Source organism: Panulirus ornatus, chromosome 4 (assembly GCF_036320965.1).
Source record: "Panulirus ornatus isolate Po-2019 chromosome 4, ASM3632096v1, whole genome shotgun sequence".
Taxonomy (NCBI): Eukaryota; Metazoa; Arthropoda; class Malacostraca; order Decapoda; family Palinuridae; genus Panulirus; species Panulirus ornatus.
In genome coordinates, this window is record NC_092227.1 from 72,133,126 (window position 1) to 72,159,011 (window position 25,886).

Below are 25,886 nucleotides of genomic sequence, written 5' to 3' on the forward strand. Positions count from 1 at the left end.
CTGAACATTATGACGTACATATCTTTTATACAACTGTGAGAGTTGTCGAATATTGTACATAATTTATAAGTGGGAAAAGTATACATATACTTATTAGGACAACTTTTCTGACTGAGATATGACCCATTTTTGAGTGCGACAAATCTGAACAATTGTGAGTAACGTCTGTGTAAAGCATCGTATTGGAATCAGCACCAGAGACAGCTTGTCATAGCAGATGCTGCTTGATGTCTGCTTACATACAGAGCATAGAACAACGTGATTGCAAGATATTGCACAAATCTACCGGATATAGGATCGGTTTGTGGATTAATTACGACCCTCTTTATGAAGTTCCATGACTGTTATTTGAATGGGTAAAGAGAAATAGGGATGGAGTGATGGGTAAATATGTATCTGGCTGGAAAACGAGTGAAACGTCAAAATGAAATTGAGAGATGGAAGATGAATGGTGATGGTTGATGGTTACCTGGTCGAGGATGAAGTGTGTTCAAGTGTCGGTAGATGAGGCTGTGAAAGAAGGCAAGTAATTAACATATTTTCATTTAGTATAATTCCTTTGGGTCTTATTCTTTCTGTGGTTCATCACTGTTTAATCCTGTCTGGTCAGCGTTTGTTCAGAGGGTAATATGTGTTACTGGATGGGTGGAGGGGAGTGTTTACCGCGGATTATACTGCGTGGACGATGGTCAGAGCGTGGGCGTGATGGAGCGTGCGCGAGGCGGGCACTAAGAGTGGTGATTGTGGTCAACGGACCGTCAGCCAGTGTTACAGCTGACGCGCGCCGAGAGGGGGCAAGACGCGGCCGTCTCTTGCGGGACCCTCCACCACGTGCTCCCTCCCGCGCCATCCCAAGCCCCATATCCCACGCCCTCTCTAACCCACGACCAAACTGATCCTCCTCAACTCCGCTTGGCATTCATGTGTCCGTGGATAATCTCAAACTCAGGAGGACTTTGAAGACAGATGAGATCGCCTTCGTGACGAACTTGCATATCTATCGTCCTGACGCAGTGGACAATAGGATAATATCTCTTTCCAGCCCGTAACACGTGTGACCCGTAGCAGAGTCTCGCGAGACCTGTATCACCTGTTGGAGGAGAGGCGAGACGATGTACTCGACTGATGTTCAGTTATAGGACGACGGACTGAGGAATCAGGTGGGACTGAACTAACTCTTGTTTATGTGGAGTGTTCAGAGCAGGAGTGTGAGAGCTCGCTACACACAGTGGAACTGGCTGGAGAGGTTGATGTTGCAGCTGGTGTCGTTTTTGCTGCTGAAGTCGAGTGGGTTAGAAGTTAGACGTGGATGAACACATGTAAAGGTTGCACATAGCAAAGACGAGTATTGATTATTATGACTCTGAGTATCACTACGGGGGAATGGAAATGGTATTAACATTTATGCTGATATAAGTAATAAGGTAAGTCTCTCTGAGCTGAAAGTAATAAGTAATTCAAAGTTGGCTGAAACGTATAATGAGACAATTATACCTGGTGATGTACATGACTCAATAAGGAATTTGGGATGGAAGAGGAAGTATCGAAAATATTCTAGACAATAATGGAAGAAATATTAACTATGGAATAAGGAATTAAGACGTAAGAACGTAGAGTTGAATACTGGAGCGCCGACGCAAGGACTATTGTGGTAAATAAAAACGTCAAATCAAAACGTGTCGGTGTGAACAACGGGAGAAAGACATTAACTGTGACGAGAATATATGAAGATCTCGACAAGAAAACCAAATAACAAACACTTAAGGAAATTGAAATAGGCCATCAATTAAGGAGGAAAGACCAAGATCAAAATGTGAAACTGGAAAGAATCGACGACGAAACACTGAAGCAGAAAGAAGGGAAAGGTGGAGGAAGTGAAGCAGAGAAATAAGTATCAGGACGCCACAAGTGGTGGCGAAAATCTTCATCTTGGACTCACCATCACCGCAGCCCTGACGCCCTCGTCTAGGTAGGTTAACATTGCAACATCTGATCTGTGGAGCACCTCACTTTTACCTGTGGAGCACCTTACTCTTACCTGTGGAGCACCTCACTCAAACCTGTGGAGCACCTTACTCTTGCATGTGGAGCACCTCACTCAAACCTGTGGAGCACCTCACTCTTGCATGTGGAGGACCTTACTCTTACCTGTGGAGTACCTTACTCTTACATGTGAGTACCTCGCTTTTACCTGTGGAGTACGTCGCTCTAACATATGGAATACTTACCCTTGACCTCTGGGAACGTCACCTGAAGTCGTTATCTTTATTCTGATTACTATACTACCATCCTTTAACTCATGCCATACATCATTCTAACTTCCTAAAGTAATTTCATTCTAAGTTGTGAAGCACGCCGTTTGATGAGCACTTCACTCTTACTTGTACAAGGCTGTACTCAACCGTGTAGAGCAATTCATCTCTAACTTGATGGAACACCAGATTTTAACATATTGAAGTCCCTACCTTCAACTTGCGGGGTATCAGATTCTAACTTAAGAGGTACCAGAATCCAGACTGTGGGATGCCAGACTTCAGCTTAAGAAATACCAGAGTCTTAACTTGTTTGATAAATGACTCTAACTTGTGCAGCTTTATTAGAAAATATAGCTCTAGGATGATACACCTCACTCTGCATTGTGAAAACATCCCAGACGTATTTCAGTATGCGAGTGTCTCTTTTTGGTCTATGAATCACAATTTTGTAATCTGTTTTACTTTTTGAATTTTTCAACTGTAACTTTGATTCTTTTGGATTTTCTTCGTTAGCTTACCCAGCATCTTGTGTACGATGGCTCGACATTCATACACGAAGTTACGACCCATGAGTAAAGCGGTACGATCTTTGCTTCTAATGTTGTGACTTTTTACATGAGTAACTTACTCAGATCAGAGGTTACAACAAGGGTAGCATTGTCATCGTCGTGCTCAAGGATTGTACCGTCGTGCTCAAGGGTTGTACCGTCGTGCTCAAGGGTTGTACCGTCGTGCTCAAGGGTCGTACCGTCGTGCTCAAAGATTGTGTCTCTCTGTCGTGATCAAGGGATCGTACCGTGCTGCTCAACGATCGTACCATCGCACTCAGGGTGGTGAAGCTCCAAGCCACTGAAACAATTGTTATACTCACACTGAAGATCCAAATCTTTGCAGATAACATGTATGATGCAGCGGTTGTAATCACATGAACTTATCACTTTTGTATACCGTCGGCATCCTAGTAACGTCACGATGGGGACTTAACTTAGTCAACGTTAATGTAGGCATCCTTAACTAGCCCAGTCAACGCTGACGTGGGCTATCCTGAGCTAGCCGGATGAACGCTAACATAGCCATACCAAACTAGCCCAACCAACCTTAAGCTATTCATCCTGAACTAACATGAACGTCTGATTAAACCATCCCAGGAAAATCATTCTAAGATAAAACCCAGTTATTGAAAGTGCAAGACTGTAAATCAACTCATTCATTGGAACTAGATTAAGTCGATCATGCTGTGCGAGATTACAAATCCTGATCGAATTCAACACACTGTAAATCACCCACCATTACCTTCAATAGCTTGTGTTGTCCTGAACATGTCTTAGAAGACAAAGAATGCGATTGCAGCGGCACGCCGGGCAATCACCAATTGAACTCATGACGCAAATAATGAAACAGAAATACAAAGAACGAATGTCAGAACAAGAGAAAATGTGATCATCTGACGTGTAAGTTTTGTACTCATAAATTCAACGTTCTAAATCAGAGGTATCCCACATGGGCTGCACCACCCCACTCCCCAGAGGGCGGTAAGCTCGAGAGCGGCTGGTGGGCAGCAGGGGGACCCTCAGGAAATTTCAGTGTGCTCGATTTGAAAATCAAAAGAAGAAAAAAGTGGAGAAATGGTAATCCGCCAACGTCAGTGGAACAATTAATTACAACTCCGTGGCCATAGGTGTTATTGTTGCCCTAGGATGAAAATTTTATTTCAAAATAGATTATATAATATTATGAAGATGTTCTGGAAGGAGGTAAATAAAGTGCGTAAGACAAGGGAGCAAATGGGAACTTCAGTGAAGGGCGCAAATGGGGAGGTGATAACAAGTAGTGGTGATGTGAGAAGGAGATGGAGTGAGTATTTCGAAGGTTTGTTGAATGTGTTTGATGATAGAGTGGCAGATATAGGGTGTTTTAGTCGAGGTGGTGTGCAAAGTGAGAGGGTTAGGGAAAATGATTTGGTAAACAGAGAAGAGGTAGTAAAAGCTTTGCGGAAGATGAAAGCCGTCAAGGCAGCAGGTTTGGATGGTATTGCAGTGGAATTTATTAAAAAAGGGGGTGACTGTATTGTTGACTGGTTGGTAAGGTTATTTAATGTATGTATGACTCATGGTGAGGTGCCTGAGGTGCCTGAGGATTGGCGGAATGCGTGCATAGTGCCATTGTACAAAGGCAAAGGGGATGAGAGTGAGTGCTCAAATTACAGAGGTATAAGTTTGTTGAGTATTCCTGGTAAATTATATGGGAGGATATTGATTGAGAGGGTGAAGTCATGTACAGAGCATCAGATTGGGGAAGAGCAGTGTGGTTTCAGAAGTGGCAGAGGATGTGTGGATCAGATGTTTGCTTTGAAGAATGTATTTGAGAAATACTTAGAAAAGCAAATGGATTTGTATGTAGCATTTATGGATCTGGAGAAGGCATATGATAGAGATGCTCTGTGGAAGGTATTAAGAATATATGGTGTGTGAGGCAAGTTGTTAGAAGCAGTGAAAAGTTTTTATCGAGGATGTAAGGCATGTGTACGTGTAGGAAGAGAGGAAAGTGATTGGTTCTCAGTGAATGTAGGTTTGCGGCAGGGGTGTGTGATGTCTCCATGGTTGTTTAATTTGTTTATGGATGGGGTTGTTAGAGAGGTGAATGCAAGAGTTTTGGAAAGAGGGGCAAGTATGAAGTCTGTTGGGGATGAGAGAGCTTGGGAAGTGAGTCAGTTGTTGTTCGCTGATGATACAGTGCTGGTGGCTGATTCATGTGAGAAACTGCAGAAGCTGGTGACTGAGTTTGGTAAAGTGTGTGAAAGAAGAAAGTTAAGAGTAAATGTGAATAAGAGCAAGGTTATTAGGTACAGTAGGGTTGAGGGTCAAGTCAATTGGGAGGTGAGTTTGAATGGAGAAAAACTGGAGGAAGTGAAGTGTTTTAGATATCTGGGAGTGGATCTGGCACCGGATGGAACCATGGAAGCGGAAGTGGATCATAGGGTGGGGGAGGGGGCGAAAATTCTGGGGGCCTTGAAGAATGTGTGGAAGTCGAGAACATTATCTCGGAAAGCAAAAATGGGTATGTTTGAAGGAATAGTGGTTCCAACAATGTTGTATGGTTGCGAGGCGTGGGCTATGGATAGAGTTGTGCGCAGGAGCATGGATGTGCTGGAAATGAGATGTTTGAGGACAATGTGTGGTGTGAGGTGGTTTGATCGAGTAAGTAACGTAAGGGTAAGAGAGATGTGTGGAAATAAAAAGAGCGTGGTTGAGAGAGCAAAAGAGGGTGTTTTGAAATGGTTCGGGCACATGGAGAGAATGAGTGAGGAAAGATTGACCAAGAGAATATATGTGTCGGAGGTGGAGGGAACGAGGAGAAGAGGGAGACCAAATTGGAGGTGGAAAGATGGAGTGAAAAAGATTTTGTGTGATCGGGGCCTGAGCATGCAGGAGGGTGAAAGGAGGGCAAGGAATAGAGTGAATTGGAGCGATGTGGTATACCGGGGTTGACGTGCTGTCAGTGGATTGAATCAAGACATGTGAAGCATCTGGGGTAAACCATGGAAAGCTGTGTAGGTATGTATATTTGCGTGTGTGGACGTATGTATATACGTCCACACACGCAAATATATATACATGTGTATAGGGGTGGGTTGGGCCATTTCTTTCGTCTGTTTCCTTGCGCTACCTCGCAAACGCGGGAGACAGCGAAAAGCAAAAAAAAAGAAAAAAAAAAAAAATGAAGGTAGTTTAATGTTTAAAGAATATAGAAATTCTATAGTTTGCTTTTCCATCAACAGCGGTGTCCCTCAAGGTTCTGTCCTGTCACCTACACTTTTTCTCTTTTTTTCGACGATTTCTTCTCCTCCACTAATAATCCAGTGCACTCATACGCTGACGACTCAACACTGCATTCATTCAAATACTGCTTCCTCTTCTCTCACTCGATCTGCGTCTCGTCTTGACACAGCTTCCTCAATAAACTCAGACTTGGACAGGGTATCTCGGGATACACAAAATCTTGTAGAGTTTATTGCCTCTAAGACACAGATTCCACCCATTACCAATACCGGTTTTTGAGAAAGTCAGATTCATCCGTCGACAGTATGAGCTGCCAAATTGGTATTGCGCTGGTGTCGATGTTTCCATTTTAGATTATTAAGTGACACACTGTTGACTATTCTTGTGCGGTGAGGGAGAGTGAGTGGGTAAAAAGGTTAGCTGCTCAGTATAGGGTAATTATGTAAGGGTTTTCGACTGCAGATGTTCTTGATACAAACCTTATTCAAATTTCCCTGAGGGAATCATCAGCGATCATCGTTACTTGAAAGGGAGGCGCTAGGATGAGAAGCTGGGAATTTTTTATCATAAGTGAATGAGATTTTCTGAACTTGCTATAGTGATGCAAAACAAACGTTCTGTTCCATTGTCTTACTGTGGTGTACCGGAGGAACGGCAGCGCGGGTGATTCTGTTCCATTATCTTACTGTGTGTACCGGAGGAACGAAAGAGATGGTTCTGTTCCAGTATCCCTCTGTGGTGTACTGGAGGAACGGTAGCGCAGGTAAAACCTGTCATCCCAGTTCCTCATGACAGTATTGACTTATTAGTGGTGACACCTGTCATGCAGGTCCCCATGACAGTATGGCTTACTAGTAGTCATGACTATCATGTCAGTTGTTTTCACTCTGACCATCGGTAAACTTTCTTTTTGATCACATTGAAATTTAATAAATGATATGTTAACAGTGTAAGTCATGGGTCTTCTGCACCCAGTGATGCACACACGACAGGAATTTCTCATTTTTCTCACTTGGTCGTCTGGCTTCTTCGAAACCTCGAGTGTCTCGCCTTACAGGAGCTCAGATTACAATGAAAAAAGTCGGTTATATGAAGCTAAAGTTATGCTGGCAACGCAGTCATATTAATGTGCCATCAACACATTATATGTATATATATATATATATATATATATATATATATAAATGTGTGTGTGTGTGTGTGCAGTCAACACACAGCCTATATAAGTGCTGCCGATTTTCAGAGTCGTGTATGTGCAGTCAATACACAGCCACTTGTATGTGCAGTCGACCCTCATTTACGTATGCGGCAGTCATCACACAGCCACGTAGTCGACACACACACACACACACACACACACATATATGTATATATATATATATATATATATATATATATATATATATATATATATATATATATATATATAGGGAGCGGGGGGCTGGAAATCCTCCCCTCTCGTTTTTTTTTTTTTTTAATTTTCCAAAAGAAGGAACAGAGAATTGGGCCAGGTGAGGGTATTCCCTCAAGGCCCAGTCCTCTGTTCTTAACGCTACCTCGCTAATGCGGGAAATGGCGAATAGTTTGAAAGAAAAAAAAAAAAAAAAAAAAAATATATATATATATATATATATATATATATATATATATATATATATATATATATATATATATATATATATATATATATATAATCATATTTGTTCGCCGTTTCCCGCGTTAGCAAGGTACCGTCAGGAACAGATGAAAAAAAGGCCGCATTTGCTCAGATCCATTCTCCTGCTGTCATGTGCAATGCACCGAAACCACAGCCCCCTATCCACAACCAGGCCCCATAGACTTTTCCATTGTTTTTCCCGGTCGCTTCATGTGCCCTGGCTCAATTCCAATGACAGCACATCGACCCCTGTATACCACATCGTTCGAATACATTCTATGACGTGCAAGCACTGTAATCTCATGCATTTTCAAACCCGATCACTCAAAATCTTTTCACTCCATCCTTCCATCTCCAATTTGGTCTCCCTCTTTTCCTTGTCCCCTCCACTTCTGAAATATGTATTCTTTTTGTCAACTTCTCACTCATTTCTTCTCTGTGTCGAAGCCATTTCAACACACCCTCTTCAGATTTCTCAACCGCACTCTTTTTATTACCACACATCTCTCTTATCTTTTCATTACTTACTCGATCAAACCGCCTCACACCACATATTGTCCTCAAACATCCAATTTCCAACACTTCCACCCTCCTGCACGTCCTCATCTATTGTCTATGCTTCACATCAACAGAATATCGTTGGGAGTTCCATACCTTCACACATACCTATTTTCGCCATCCCAAATGTTGCGTGTGTGCGTCTGTGTACAGAGAGTGCAAGGTTATTGAGTCCGAAATGCTCGGTGTCTTTTTTTTATGGTAGATGCATCGTGGGCATGGAAGGTCTTGTGGTATACTTTAACGGCGTTTGTAGTGTTCTAGTGATGACTTGTATACCAAGAGCTTAAGCGGGAGAGAGTGACCTGTGTTTGCCTGAAGAGTTTGGTTTCTGATGGGTGTTATGTCTGGTGGGTTGGAGTTGAAGACTGAGTTGCGAGCTCGGTTGTTTATATTTGTCGGTTTTTTTCAATATCTATGTGTTTCGTCATTATCATTTATACTGGAGGTGGAATGGTGAGTAGAGGTTGCTGAAGTGTGAGGCGCGGTTAAGCTTTATATTTGTGCTTGAGGGTTCGTGGTTGGTTATAGGGTGGTTTGGGTAGGAGAGGCCTCGTGCTGTTGCAGAGAATTGAGTGCCAAGGATGTTGAGTTGAGACTGTACTGGGAGGAACATTGTTTCACTGTGAAGGTGTTGAGTGATTGTGCTTATTAAGCAACTAGTGATTGTTATGAATGCACGCTTTTATGTGTAGCGCAGCTTTGTCATATTTGCTTTTGAGAGGGTGGAAGACTAGGCAGGCGAGACATAGTTTAAAGAGGAGTGGGTGAATTGTTTGTATAGGATGTTATGGGATTCTCTTTCTTGTCCGAGACTGGCGTCAGTTAGTGTTCAGAAGGCATGTAGTTTGTGTGTTGATTTTTATGGTTGATGTTATTGGTGTGGAGAGTGAATGTCGTGTGTGTGTGTCGTATGTGATGCCTAGGATGGCTGGTGTTTTGCTCAGTGTGAGAGACTGGCCATTGATGGTGACTAGAAGGTGTGAGCTGGGTTCATGTCTGTTTGAGGTGAAAAGAGTGACTGAAGGCTTCTGTTGTGGAGATGCAGAGATTCTGTTCTAGGTAAGTTACTGTTCCAGTTATATATATATATATATATATATATATATATATATATATATATATATATATATATATATATATATATATATATATATATATATATATATATAACTGGGGATAGGGGATTAAGAATACTTCCCACGTATTCCCTGCGTGTCGTAGAAGGCGACTAAAAGGGGAGGGAGCGGGGGGCTGGAAATCCTCCCCTCTCATTTTTTTTTTAATTTTCCAAAAGAAGGAACAGAGAATTGGGCCAGGTGAGGGTATTCCCTCAAAGGCCCAGTCCTCTGTTCTTAATGCTACCTCGCTAACGCGGGAAATGGCGAATAGTTTAAAAGAAAAGAAAAGAAAGAAAAAAAAAAATATATATATATATATATATATATATATATATATATATATATATATATACATATATATATATATATTCATACGGTGTTGTGATATCTGTTGATGGAAATTAAAGCAGGTTTGCATCGAACGTTCAGAGGTATTTCTGATATTCCGTATAATATATCACTTGTCTCCATAACCTGATGTCTATTGACGTCAGATTTCCATCATGGAAACTTATATAACAACCTTGTTTTCTGAGGTATCCAGCACGTAATGAAGGAATGCGTTGTGTCAGAGAATAATGTAATAGTATTCGACTTTCTTCCCCTCCATTGGATCACTAATGTCCCGAGAAATCACTGTTATTTAGCTAACGAAGACTCATACTTTGTTGCAAATTCATTAGCTAAAGCCGGTGGCATTCGAAACAAAAATCACCGTAGGAAAGATATATTTATTTACGTTACATTCCGGTTGATTGACAGGTTTACAATCCTCCTCAATTTCAACTAGAATCATTCAATATCTCCTGGCAAATGCCAGTGTGTAGATAGGCAGGGCGTACCTGGTGGTGGTGAGCGTTGGTGGTGTGAGTGGCTGGGGAGTGGGTGATGGTGCTGGGGGAGAGAGAGAGAGAGAGAGAGAGAGAGAGAGAGAGAGAGAGAGAGAGAGAGAGAGAGAGAGCTTAGGAGGGGATTTTTTTTCTACTTAATGTAGTTCGAAAAAAAAAATGTGCAATGTTTTCAATGTTAAGATTTTAAGTAAAGCCAATAGCAGTGGAGAGGAATGGTGTCTGAAGTGCTAGGAAGAGGGTGTGATAAGGCGATACCACAGCAGCCTGGCATAGTGAAGGTCTGGATGATGAAAAGGAAAGGAGAACGACTGACAATGCTACGAGTAGTGGTGTGAACACGAGTTAACTCTTAGATGGAAAGACTGAGGAGAAAAGAATATTAAGTTGTATGTTGAGGATGACTAAAACTGAGTATCTGATAATGGTTACACGGTTGACAGTGTTGCCACCTGTGTAAGAGTGAAACTGAAACTTTTTTTTTTTGTGAAGACTAAACCATGGCAGATAATTACGATGACAGCCGAGGGGCTGTTATACCCAGCTGCTTATTGATTTATATATATATAATTACCTATTAATGATTATTCATTTGTGCAGTATAGGGAGTGAGAGTTCTAGACTCAATGGCGGTCCCATCTCTTGGTCATTCTTTACTTATGACAAGATTTTACCATCCGGGCACTCGCCGAAGGAAAATGCATTAGATAGAGTGAAATGGAACGATGTGCTTTATGGGGGGCGACTTGCTGTCAATGGACTGGATAAGGGCATATGAAAGGGTCAGAGGAAACCACAGAAAGGTCTCTGGAGCCTGATTGTCCATACAGAGCCGTGATTTCGATGTATTGTAACGTGGCAGTTAGAGTGATGTAAGCGACTAAAGCCATTTCTTTGTCTGCTCCCGGTGCTGTCTCGCTAAAATAAGAACCAGTGAACAAATATGAAAGATTTTATATATATATATATATATATATATATATATATATATATATATATATATATATATATATATATATATATAGTGCATATAAACACGCAGTATCAGATAACATACAAACCTCCAACAGCATTTTTGAACGTCAGTATCTACAGATATCCACTAATTATCTCTGTCATTCATGGAAATTAAATTTTTCATAAAATGATTAACTAACAAGTGTTGCACTGTATCTCTGAGGAATCGGTAAAGTTACATGTTTTACAAAAGTAGGAAAGGTCGAGAGAGCTGACCCCGAAAAATCTCTTGCGTTCTGAAGGCACTAGATAAATTCCTGTCATTTGTAAGGGTTTTACTTGTAAACTACTGGATCCAGTTGACTCTTCATTATTAGTGGAAGTTGGCAGACATCACTGATATGATGCATGGCCTCCCTGGTGACTCATGTCGGGTTCAGAGAGGGATATATAGAGGCGGGGGTTTGGTGGAGAGTGATCCTCACCTCCCGACTACTGATCTACGATCGGGAGCCGCTCGGCTTTGTCGTCTTGACCACCGTTGCTTGCTCAATAATGCTAAAGGTAATAAAGACATCAGAACAATCAAAGCGCTTGGAGGAGATCCTGTATGATCCATACTGTACAGTTAGAGGGAACCAAAGAGGAATAGAATGAGAAATAGACCGAGAAGGTCCAAGGAATCGATTGCATATGACGCTGAATCCTTTGTGTTTTGTTCATCTTTAGTTATGATGATACGTTGAAGACACGAGCGCTGTTACTGCTACCATCCAAACCTCTGGGATAAGTGCCATGAGTACCCCGGGTGAGGGATGAGCGGATGATTGTCTCAAAAGGTATTGCTACCATAACATACACGAACATAGAGTTCAATTCCATTGCATATATATGTGAATATACGTTTTTCAACGGTTACTTATCCTATTAGGCTTGCAAGTATAAGTTCATTTAGACTGTCAAATATGTCAGTAATCATGACAGGGAAACAAACATACACACAGTCACAGACTCGCAATCATGCACTAGCACCCACATATACAGCCATACATCACACATATTGACACTTACACACAAACTTTCATTTAGTTATGCATTTATGCATTACACACACACACCCACACACACGAGCACATGCACGGAGACACACACAAACATACAAGAGAGCACAGACATATCATACAGACATACACAATTACAAATACACAGATTTCTCAAGCACAGGTGTACATGTACACTGCACGGTGATATTAATGCGTGATTCTTGACAGAGAAGCTGAACCAATTAATTATGCTGTACAGTTTTAACCACATAGAAAGCATCACATTTCTTTTCCTTTCACATCCACTAATAACACACAGACAGATACAGGATAGACGCGGGAAAAAACCCCTGAAATACTCGAAGCATAAAAAGGGGAAAGAAAAGAAAACGTCATATGAGTATCCGTTGACGTGCACATAAAGGATTAATGTGACAAATCCTTTGTTGACGCAGCAATACAAAGGAACAGCCGCTCTATTCTCAGAGGCATCTCCCTACACTGGACCCGTGGCTATATTGCGGCCCTCATTGTTTACTGCTTTCTGCTAGCCTCACATCTATGTCGGTAACACTCTCTATCTCTGCTCTACTCATATATTATAGTCTCGGTGAGTATTATGATGTCTTGGTCTTCATTTTATCTTTTCATTTCCAGACTCTATTGTTTACATCTTTATCAGGTTCCACTGCTGTGTGTAATTTACTATTTGTGATTGCCTGTTGTACAATAAGTGGAGGGAGTTTTACAATGATAAGGATCCCAACTCTTGAACCATCTCTGTTCTCATACAAGTTTTCAAACTTGTGTATGCTGTCTGCATCTGATATCTTCTCACTCAGTTTACGTCATTCATTCGCTACCGTTATATTGTACAACTAATTCTTTAAAACCTTTCTAACAAGTTGCAACTTTGATTTTATATCATGGCCCCTGATCGTTCTGTCTCAGCGTCTTCCTATGAATCCAAACACCTGCTTGCGACAGTGGAGATCAGAAACTTACAGATTAGTACGGTAAAAGTTAGATGGCATACAGACGGTTCAAAGAGAATAACATGCAAATTGTTATTGTGGCTGAGGAAGCGCAATTAATGTATGTCGTGGACTTACAGCGAAGTATTTGTCGTCAGTTCTTAAACGTATCTATAGCACTACTTTCAACAACTTTGATTGGCAAAACCTATATGTTAGCAATCCCGTGGAAGAAAAAGTATTTCGCCTCTTTCGAGGTAAAGCATTTACCCGCGAGTTTGTGTCCATTACCACGAGTAGAATCGGACTGATTAAACCTAAAGTAATCTGATAGATCAAGGATATCTAAGCCTTTTGTCATTTTGAATACTTGTATTTAGATCATCTCTAAACCTTCGCTTTTCTGAGCCGGATTCAAGATGTTTACTCTGCTCTTGTAGGATTTACTTCTTAGTCTGGGAATCAATCATCTTGGTAGCTCCACTCTGTACTCGCAGACAGGAAGCTGGATGTGACCAAAAACAACTTGAGGAACTTTTCTAAAGCTTTCAGGATAACAAGGGCTACAACACAGGATTCTCCACAGTTTCTGTAAGAATATGACCAGTCATTAGTAACACAGGAAAGACTATCTTTGACGGATCTCTCACTAAACGGTCTTATAGCAGGAATTAGATAGCCGAAGAATGTCATAAAGTCTGTGGAGGTAACAGAGCTGCAGACAGAACACAGGAAAAACAGTGTTAGTAGTGAAGCTGAATGACGTCAGCGTTTTAAGATTCTAGATGTACGAGCCGTGCGACAGGCGTAAATTGTGGGCCCCCACTGGTTATAGGTACACTGTGGCTTTACAATGTAGACCTGTTGGAGTAACTGAGGTCCCTGGGGGTCATCGCTCGTTTTTGTCTCACTTTTTGTGTTGTACATTCACGACGTAATTGCTTTTTCTAAGTTCCCCTTGCGTCGTGTTAGTGTTGATGATGATTACTGTACCGTGACTTGATGTGCTTCAGTGTGATCATATTTATGTGATGTGGTTCAGTGGGAATACTGGTCTCCATTTGGTATACTGTGGTCCGGGTCACTCATTGTCTCCAAGCTGTGCACTGTAGTATGACTGGCTACACTGGTCTGTCTATCGCGATCTCATAGTCATGACGTGATGCCATGTGTCGTCTTGTGAGCACACTGGTGCATCATGTATCCTTCACTGACAAAGGCATGTATTTACTTTGCGTTACGTTACGTTAACGGAAGGTATATGGTAATCCTTATCTTCAGTGAAACATTTACAATGTATCAAAGTGTTTCGTTTCTTTAGATATACAGAACAGGACGTGAATATAAATCCAGTTTGTCCAAGGCTAGATTCACAGACCTGGCTAGATTCACAAGGAATTCGTCTATACATGACAGTGGTAGAATTGTTGATAGAATGTTGAAGTTTATCCTGACCCTTGCATAGATTTTTCAGGTCCCTCCTTAATTCTGTGATACCCATCTGTTCTTTCGGCTGAATTTCACCCCCTGCACAGAGAGGCTACACGTCGTGCTCAAGGGTTATACCGTCGTGCTCAAGGGTTATACCGTCGTGCTCAAGGGTTATACCGTCGTGCTCAAGGGTTATACCGTCGTGCTCAAGGGTTATACCGTCGTGCTCAAGGGTTATACCGTCGTGCTCAAGGGTTATACCGTCGTGCTCAAGGGTTATACCGTCGTGCTCAAGGGTTATACCGTCGTGCTCAAGGGTTATACCGTCGTGCTCAAGGGTTATACCGTCGTGCTCAAGGGTTATACCGTCGTGCTCAAGGGTTATACCGTCGTGCTCAAGGGTTATACCGTCGTGCTCAAGGGTTATACCGTCGTGCTCAAGGGTTATACCGTCGTGCTCAAGGGTTATACCGTCGTGCTCAAGGGTTATACCGTCGTGCTCAAGGGTTATACCGTCGTGCTCAAGGGTTATACCGTCGTGCTCAAGGGTTATACCGTCGTGCTCAAGGGTTATACCGTCGTGCTCAAGGGTTATACCGTCGTGCTCAAGGGTTATACCGTCGTGCTCAAGGGTTATACCGTCGTGCTCAAGGGTTATACCGTCGTGCTCAAGGGTTATACCGTCGTGCTCAAGGGTTATACCGTCGTGCTCAAGGGTTATACCGTCGTGCTCAAGGGTTATACCGTCGTGCTCAAGGGTTATACCGTCGTGCTCAAGGGTTATACCGTCGTGCTCAAGGGTTATACCGTCGTGCTCAAGGGTTATACCGTCGTGCTCAAGGGTTATACCGTCGTGCTCAAGGGTTATACCGTCGTGCTCAAGGGTTATACCGTCGTGCTCAAGGGTTATACCGTCGTGCTCAAGGGTTATACCGTCGTGCTCAAGGGTTATACCGTCGTGCTCAAGGGTTATACCGTCGTGCTCAAGGGTTATACCGTCGTGCTCAAGGGTTATACCGTCGTGCTCAAGGGTTATACCGTCGTGCTCAAGGGTTATACCGTCGTGCTCAAGGGTTATACCGTCGTGCTCAAGGGTTATACCGTCGTGCTCAAGGGTTATACCGTCGTGCTCAAGGGTTATACCGTCGTGCTCAAGGGTTATACCGTCGTGCTCAAGGGTTATACCGTCGTGCTCAAGGGTTATACCGTCGTGCTCAAGGGTTATACCGTCGTGCTCAAGGGTTATACCGTCGTGCTCAAGGGTTATACCGTCGTGCTCAAGGGTTATACCGTCGTGCTCAAGGGTTATACCGTCGTGCTCAAGGGTTATACCGTCGTGCTCAAGGGTTATACCGTCGTGCTCAAGGGTTATACCGTCGTGCTCAAGGGTTATACCGTCGTGCTCAAGGGTTATACCGTCGTGCTCAAGGGTTATACCGTCGTGCTCAAGGGTTATACCGTCGTGCTCAAGGGTTATACCGTCGTGCTCAAGGGTTATACCGTCGTGCTCAAGGGTTATACCGTCGTGCTCAAGGGTTATACCGTCGTGCTCAAGGGTTATACCGTCGTGCTCAAGGGTTATACCGTCGTGCTCAAGGGTTATACCGTCGTGCTCAAGGGTTATACCGTCGTGCTCAAGGGTTATACCGTCGTGCTCAAGGGTTATACCGTCGTGCTCAAGGGTTATACCGTCGTGCTCAAGGGTTATACCGTCGTGCTCAAGGGTTATACCGTCGTGCTCAAGGGTTATACCGTCGTGCTCAAGGGTTATACCGTCGTGCTCAAGGGTTATACCGTCGTGCTCAAGGGTTATACCGTCGTGCTCAAGGGTTATACCGTCGTGCTCAAGGGTTATACCGTCGTGCTCAAGGGTTATACCGTCGTGCTCAAGGGTTATACCGTCGTGCTCAAGGGTTATACCGTCGTGCTCAAGGGTTATACCGTCGTGCTCAAGGGTTATACCGTCGTGCTCAAGGGTTATACCGTCGTGCTCAAGGGTTATACCGTCGTGCTCAAGGGTTATACCGTCGTGCTCAAGGGTTATACCGTCGTGCTCAAGGGTTATACCGTCGTGCTCAAGGGTTATACCGTCGTGCTCAAGGGTTATACCGTCGTGCTCAAGGGTTATACCGTCGTGCTCAAGGGTTATACCGTCGTGCTCAAGGGTTATACCGTCGTGCTCAAGGGTTATACCGTCGTGCTCAAGGGTTATACCGTCGTGCTCAAGGGTTATACCGTCGTGCTCAAGGGTTATACCGTCGTGCTCAAGGGTTATACCGTCGTGCTCAAGGGTTATACCGTCGTGCTCAAGGGTTATACCGTCGTGCTCAAGGGTTATACCGTCGTGCTCAAGGGTTATACCGTCGTGCTCAAGGGTTATACCGTCGTGCTCAAGGGTTATACCGTCGTGCTCAAGGGTTATACCGTCGTGCTCAAGGGTTATACCGTCGTGCTCAAGGGTTATACCGTCGTGCTCAAGGGTTATACCGTCGTGCTCAAGGGTTATACCGTCGTGCTCAAGGGTTATACCGTCGTGCTCAAGGGTTATACCGTCGTGCTCAAGGGTTATACCGTCGTGCTCAAGGGTTATACCGTCGTGCTCAAGGGTTATACCGTCGTGCTCAAGGGTTATACCGTCGTGCTCAAGGGTTATACCGTCGTGCTCAAGGGTTATACCGTCGTGCTCAAGGGTTATACCGTCGTGCTCAAGGGTTATACCGTCGTGCTCAAGGGTTATACCGTCGTGCTCAAGGGTTATACCGTCGTGCTCAAGGGTTATACCGTCGTGCTCAAGGGTTATACCGTCGTGCTCAAGGGTTATACCGTCGTGCTCAAGGGTTATACCGTCGTGCTCAAGGGTTATACCGTCGTGCTCAAGGGTTATACCGTCGTGCTCAAGGGTTATACCGTCGTGCTCAAGGGTTATACCGTCGTGCTCAAGGGTTATACCGTCGTGCTCAAGGGTTATACCGTCGTGCTCAAGGGTTATACCGTCGTGCTCAAGGGTTATACCGTCGTGCTCAAGGGTTATACCGTCGTGCTCAAGGGTTATACCGTCGTGCTCAAGGGTTATACCGTCGTGCTCAAGGGTTATACCGTCGTGCTCAAGGGTTATACCGTCGTGCTCAAGGGTTATACCGTCGTGCTCAAGGGTTATACCGTCGTGCTCAAGGGTTATACCGTCGTGCTCAAGGGTTATACCGTCGTGCTCAAGGGTTATACCGTCGTGCTCAAGGGTTATACCGTCGTGCTCAAGGGTTATACCGTCGTGCTCAAGGGTTATACCGTCGTGCTCAAGGGTTATACCGTCGTGCTCAAGGGTTATACCGTCGTGCTCAAGGGTTATACCGTCGTGCTCAAGGGTTATACCGTCGTGCTCAAGGGTTATACCGTCGTGCTCAAGGGTTATACCGTCGTGCTCAAGGGTTATACCGTCGTGCTCAAGGGTTATACCGTCGTGCTCAAGGGTTATACCGTCGTGCTCAAGGGTTATACCGTCGTGCTCAAGGGTTATACCGTCGTGCTCAAGGGTTATACCGTCGTGCTCAAGGGTTATACCGTCGTGCTCAAGGGTTATACCGTCGTGCTCAAGGGTTATACCGTCGTGCTCAAGGGTTATACCGTCGTGCTCAAGGGTTATACCGTCGTGCTCAAGGGTTATACCGTCGTGCTCAAGGGTTATACCGTCGTGCTCAAGGGTTATACCGTCGTGCTCAAGGGTTATACCGTCGTGCTCAAGGGTTATACCGTCGTGCTCAAGGGTTATACCGTCGTGCTCAAGGGTTATACCGTCGTGCTCAAGGGTTATACCGTCGTGCTCAAGGGTTATACCGTCGTGCTCAAGGGTTATACCGTCGTGCTCAAGGGTTATACCGTCGTGCTCAAGGGTTATACCGTCGTGCTCAAGGGTTATACCGTCGTGCTCAAGGGTTATACCGTCGTGCTCAAGGGTTATACCGTCGTGCTCAAGGGTTATACCGTCGTGCTCAAGGGTTATACCGTCGTGCTCAAGGGTTATACCGTCGTGCTCAAGGGTTATACCGTCGTGCTCAAGGGTTATACCGTCGTGCTCAAGGGTTATACCGTCGTGCTCAAGGGTTATACCGTCGTGCTCATATGTATAATGATTGAATCAAGGGCATGTGAAGCGTCCTGGGGTAAACCATGGAAAGCTGTGTAGGTATGTATATTTGCGTGTGTGGACGTATGTATATACATGTGTATGGGGGTGGGTTGGGCCATTTCTTTCGTCTGTTTCCTTGCGCTACCTCGCAAACGCGGGGAGACAGCGACAAAGCAAGAAAAAAAAAATATATATATATATATAGATATATATATATATATATATATATATATATATATATATATATATATATATATATATATATATATATATCGAGAGTGTATGTTGTTTTAGAATGATCCTTAACACATGAAGGAGGTGTTGATGGTTTTCCGGTCGATGAATGAGGCTTGACTTTGACGGCCTTAATAACCCTGGTAGTTGATAGGTTTAAAGGCCAATGAACTAAGTAACCAACCCATGAACGGCTGCTCGGTCGAAAGGCGTTAAGCATTTTGCATGACTCTGTATACCTGGTTACACTTCACATCACGTTTTCCTTTTTCTTTTAGCTGAGACGGCACTGCCAACTGAAGCCCTGATTGATGCCATCTCATTATCTCTCTCTCTCTCTCTCTCTCTCTCTCTCTCTCTCTCTCTCTATATATATATATATATATATATATATATATATATATATATATATATATATATATATATATACGTATCTACCTTAGCCTGACCTAGGTGTTCATTTTATCGACCAAACCCGAGGAGCGATGTGCAGCTGGGGTGACTACGGACCGACAGCCGCGCAACTAGGATTCGAACCTATGTGCTCGACGCTGGGTGGCCCGCAAATGGGTCACCGTCAGGAACTTCTGGATCAACTTTTTATGGAAGAGTCTTAGTGTTGTCCAGGACCTTTCTGAAGGCTTCTGCCGCTCAGAGTTGCGCTACTTACAGTAACAGAGAAATGTTGACTCCCAGTGATAAAGCCTGAACCAACGTGACCTTTCACTCGCGGTTTAACTTCGTGCAGGTGGAGTCCGGTAACATTACTCACACCAGGAAATGCATGGACAAAAATGCTTTAGTGTACTGTGCTCCTGAAATGGAATTATGAGGGTTCCTGTAGCTCTCATTTCTTATGATCAATCGTACAACCTTGAGCCATGTTCTTAGGGTTAATGATACACCACTAAATCCTCTTTTCTGATTAAACTTCACCTATAACTCCCCTTCCTATAGCTACTGGTATATCCATGACACCTGTTCCTATAGCTGTTCATTTACTCATGATAACTCTTCCTATAGCTGATAGTATATCCATAATATCTGCTCCTATAGCTGCTTGTATAACATACCCATGGTAACTGTTCCTATAATTGCTAGTATAGTCATGACGTCTGCTCCTATAGCTGGTAGTATACTCATGATAACTGTTCCTATAACTGCTGATATATCCATGACACCTGCACTTATGATTGCTGGTGCATCGGGAGATCTGAACTCACAACTGCTAGCACATCCATCATAAATGTATTCCTATTCCAGTCACGACTTCTCTTTTGATGATGAATGGTGTACTATCAATTCCTATCGTAATTAGTGGTGCATCCAAGGCGATTATCAGTATTAAGAGCTAATTAGATGTGCTGATGTTGAAGGGCTTTGGTAAATTACAGAAAATGAGAATCATAATCATATGTCCTTATTCTGGATATACCAACCATTTGCCGTCATCAATTTTCAACGTTAGTACTGATCCTTGAGCACGATGGTACACTCCATGAGTACGATGGTACGATCCTCGAGTACGATGATAAGAGCCTTGTGTACGATGCTACGACCTTTGAGTACGATGGTATGACCCTTGAGTACGATGTTATAGTTCTTGTTAACGATGGTACAATCCTTGAGTACGATGGTACGATCCTTGAGTACGATGGTACGATCCTTGAGTACGATTGCACGATCCTTGAACAATGGCACAACCTTTGGGTAAGATGGTATAGCCTTTGACCTTTGATCCCTTAGGGTCAGATTATACCATGGGTCGTACCGCCATGCTCAAGAGACATTCCATCGTGTACAAGGGTCGTACCGTTGTGATCAAGGATCTCTCCAATGTGTCCACAGGTTCTACGGTCGTGCCCGGGCCGTACCCCCGCGCTCAAGGGCTATACCGTCGTGCTCAAGGGCTATACCGTCGTGCTTAAGGGTTATACCGTCGTGCTCAAGGGTTATACCGTCGTGCTTAAGGGTTACACCGTCGTGCTCAAGGGTTATGTCGTCGTGCTCAATGATTCAAAACCTCATACAACGCAGTAAAGGCTGTCAGTGGCTCCAGCCATTATCGAACCCGCAGCTTCAGTTCTGAAGGTCACTGTGCCAATACGAAGTTGGTTCTAATGTCAAGCATAATCAATAGTAAGCCGGTACAGCGTTGTGTGTGATGCTGTGAATATCACATTGGCTAGCCGGCTTCAGCTATTGTTATCTGCCCCTGATATAGATATCTTTTCTGTATCTCCCAGTGGCCATGTATGTTTCTGTATCTCCCAGTGCCCATGTATGTTTCTGTATCTCCCAGTGCCCATGTATGTTTCTGTATCTCCCAGTGGCCATGTATGTTTCTGTATCTCCCAGTGGCCATGTATGTTTCTGTATCTCCCAGTGGCCATGTATGTTTCTGTATCTCCCAGTGGCCATGTATGTTTCTGTATCTCCCAGTGGCCATGTATGTTTCTGTATCTCCCAGTGGCCATGTATGTTTCTGTGAGACTGTGTTGACCTGTGACAGACGTTTGCAACGGAGTCCTGAAATTATGCCAAACGAAAACTAAGTTTTCTAGCCACACACAGTATTGCTGACTACCCGTTTACTGTACAGTGTTCAGTCTTTTATCACATCGCGAGGGATAACGAAATGAAATCTTATCTTCGTTACGCATGTTTGACGATGCATTAGTGTGTTGTGTGTGTGTGTGTGTGTGTGTGTGTGTGTGTGTGTGTGTGTGTGTGTGTGTGTTTGTCTGGTGGTACATACTTGGGGATGGGATGAGAACGTGTGTTGTGCGTGATGTGTGTTATAGGTAGGTAGAGCAAGGGACAGAAGCCTTGGCAAACTACAAAGCTGGGTTTATCGTGTTGTGCGTTTGATCATGGTACAGTATCATGTAAATAGAAATTATGAAAATGTAGAACTACAGTTCTCAAGGAAGAGGAACATTTATATTCACAGAAAAATATAAACGTGAGGAATTAGATATTTCAGGACCATGTTCACTGTAAGTTCTGACATTCGAACGATTCTTGGTTGTGTGTGAGGTTAGGAAGGATCCGAATATCTGTCGTCTGTTGGGAAAGGAACGGTTCCCGTTGTGGAAGTTTCATAGCAAACGAAAGGATTTCCTTCATGGATGTTTCTCAGTTTCGGTTCATAATCGTAAACGTTTTAATAAGTGTATAAAGAATACACTTTTTCATGATCCATCTCGCTCACCATCTTCCCACCAAAATAGAAAACGCTGAGAAACAATTTTGGTGGAATTTAGGAATCGACTTCTGTGTGCATTATCCTCCTCCCCCAGTGGACAGTTTGTACAATTGTGGAAACTTTGATCATTGTGAACGGCTGCTTTGGAAATGTAAAGTTCGTTTTACATCTACATTTTAAAAAGTGAGGTTTGTTTATCTGTGATTATCTCTTAGGATATGGATGGGTCGATTCGTGTTTGTCTCACAGAAAGAGAACAGTTTGTTTCCTGATTATCTCGCAGATATGAACTGTATCGAGCCATGCTTTACCTTGTATCTTGGGGAAACTAAAGCGATTTCGCTCGTGATTATTCTTTGCGAGATGATCAGTTTCGCTTGTGTTTATCTCATGAAATGATAGATTCCATTCGCGGTTGAGTCTTACGAATTGGATGGTTCTATTTATGGTAGTTTGTATCTTTATAAACAACCACGTCATTCGTCGATGCCATATAGATTGAGCAGCTACGTTCGTGGGTATCTCTTGCGAAGTACTAGTTCATTCATTTCGTGGCGTGTCTTGAGATTGTAACGGTTCGAATCATCATCATCGTCGTCTGGAAGAAACTAAACTGGTTGTTTTTTCAGAACTGATTTCTTTTCCTCCTTTTGAAAAGAGATTCAGACTGGTGCTATATACATTCTTTGTCATTCGATCATAGATGAGATTTAGTTCTACTAATACAGGGAAAGCTGAATTCTAGATCATCACTTCGGCAACACTGTTGCTAATCAAGATCCTCTTATTGACTTATCAATTAAGCGATGGCAAGTTGTGGACAAGTTGCCATGCAATGTAAGTGTAGGAATACGACCACACCAGCCGAACTCTGGAGGTACAGTTCCAAACCTGAGATGACATGAACGGATGTTCCATAGACTGGTATAAAGACGCCGTCGTCTGGGGGACTTAATACAACAAGTCTACCAAAACAGAGACAAAACATAAGAGACAAAGATGATCATGGTTTCTGCAGTACAGGTTGAAGCATCGGAGGACTGGAGCTCGGAGCCTGCGTCAGGATTTCTCTGAGTGCCGAGGAAAACTGGAAGTCTGTAACTGTATTACTCGAGTAGGCGAAGTTTGTGCACAGGTTTTCTCATCCAGGAGCTCCGGCGTCATGCGTCTCACACTTAAATTCACCATCTTCCTCCAGCTTCCTCATTACTCACTTGACTCATTCTTTTACTATGCCCTTAACCAACAGTCTTTCCTCCCTCATGCATGCACAGTCAGGCACTCACACACACTCACACTTTCCCTTAAGCCTCTTCCTTCTAACGCCACCCACTTTCACTCACACTGGCTTTCTTGCTCCACCAGCCTCTCTCTTGCCCAAGCCATTCATGCCAGCCTCTCTCTCTCTCTCTCTCTCTCTCTCTCTCTCTCTCTCTCTCTCTCTCTCTCTCTCTCTCTCTCTCTCTCTCTCTCTCTCGTTAACATCATTAGTCCTCTCTGACCCAGGCTTGTCCACGCTCACACCTTATCACCTGCGTTAATCATTTGACGTTTCTCACGTCCTCTCACCCACCCACCCACACACACACACACACACACACACACACACACACACACACGCTCCCTCTCACCAGCGTCCTCCTCACTGCACTCTCACCCAGACTTGCAAGGGTTTCCTCACGTGCTCCTGTTACCCACACTCGCAGGGTGATCAATATCCTTCATCCACGCACTCGCCTCTCTAATCAGTGCTCTCACTCTCTTCAGCGTTCGCCTATACCGATGGTCACTCTGACAATCACTTTCACCCATGGTCACTCTAACCGACGATTGATATCACCAGCGATCACTACACCCACCGGTATTCTCAAATTTGCACACACACATACACACACAGCGTCTGGTAAGCAGCAACTGTCATATCGTTGTAGTCATAAAACTAATACATTCTAAAAGTCTTCCTCCATAAAATGGAACATGAAATGGGTTATATAGGAAGATGAGGCGGGTTTTAAAGATCTTATTGCAGGGGTTCCCATCCTGTGATACCTTTATCATTGGTGGTGGTATAGTCGGGCTTTATAAAGATGAACGGGTGGGTGAACCGTGAGCTGACTGCCGCGCCCAGGGTTCGAACCCATACAGGCCCGACCCCGGGCGGACCTGTATTCATATCATGGTCATTAACGCTAACTGCCATACTACAGATGCTTCCGATAATTCGTTTGTAACTCAGTAGTTTAACAACGAAGCATACTCCTGAAGCTGGTATTACATAAATGAATCTAAAAGGGAAATATCAGCTCCCCTCCAACGGGTTAACAATTCCACGACGAAGCTACAACAGACGTGGCACCACATCCAGATATGTACTGAGAGAAGGATATCAAATCTTTTGAAAACCTTCATCAACGTCAGTGAACGTCAAGTTAAAACCAACCGTCGAAAAACCTGAACACCTGAAACTCCTTCAGGTGTTCATCATAATCCCAAGGCTGTATATACTCACAATGCACATACATATGGCCTTTGTGTTATAGTCACAAAGCCCTAAAAGGATAGGTTCCATATCACTGATGACTCGGCTGTGTGATCCTCAATGGAAAAGGATGAAAATATATATATGTAAAGTAAATGAACGTGAGTCCAACTCTTACTATAATAATAGTTCTATCACAGTGGTTGTAAGTGATCGTCAAAGTGTGACAATTCAACTCGCGAAGGTAAAATAAAAAGGAAAGAACAAAGGAACAATTATGATACTGTCAAATGTATATACATTTTACGTTTCGATTTAATAAGAGCCAAACGTCTGATTGAATCCGTGGAAAGTTTCGACAGCGTTGGTGTGGCCAAGTGAGCTGAGGAGCCGAGACGTGTGGACCTTAATGAGCCGCTTGTCGGGCTGCTATAAATATCGCGGCCAACGTCACCACGACACGGGCGACTCGACCGCCGTGGTCCACCCACATCCACGGCTGCCGCTGCTGCTGCTGGAACACTCCTGGATGTTTTGATGACGAGGACCCTGCGCCCCAACCCATGGCATCTTGCGTACCTCGCCCACTTCCCGCATCAAGATCCTCTTGCAGATCCTTTGGCAAGGTTTTCCTCATCCTGCTTACTCTCAGCCTGGCTAATCTATTCATGCAATATCTTTGAAGTAAGTTATTGCCCAAAATATCTTTTTAAAATCAGATGTGGTAAAGATCGGAAGAGGGAAGCATCTTCGCCTTGGACCACTGATAGAAATTTTGATGAATTCTTCTCAAAACTTAACGACTTGCATCGCTCTGTCAAATTCAAGTCTGAATGGGAAAATGAGAATAAGATTCCCTTTTCAGATGTCATGATCAACAGAGAAAATGACGTTCTAAAATGACTTGTATAAAGTGATTCCAATGTACAGTCACTCTTCCTCTATTCATGATGCTCGAGTACAGAAATCAGTTATGTTCTCAATTGTTCTTATGGGCATACAGGTGTCCTGCCACCCTTCGTATATTGCTGGGGGATTAGAAAAGTTATAACCTTTTGAAAGTTTGCATATTCCAGAGAGGCTGATTTTCACTACACATTTGGCAGTTAGAAAATCTTTTATTGAAGCACATCAAATATCACATACAAAGACATAAAAGAAAATTTCAGAGAACTAGAGAATATGCCAAAAATGAGGAGTTGATGTTGCATTTAGGTAT

The 25,886-nt window shown here is 43.5% G+C and overlaps 1 protein-coding gene across 1 annotated transcript in view; it reads left to right on the forward strand.

Annotated features, from left to right (window-relative positions):
* Window positions 1-785: 785 nt before the first annotated feature.
* Window positions 786-25,886, forward strand: part of LOC139767303 (gamma-aminobutyric acid receptor alpha-like) — a 120,843-nt gene continuing 95,742 nt past the window's right edge. The window contains exon 1 of the mRNA XM_071696529.1: window positions 786-1,969. The gene's annotated coding sequence lies outside the window, so the exon portion shown is untranslated. The remainder of the gene's footprint in view (window positions 1,970-25,886) is intronic.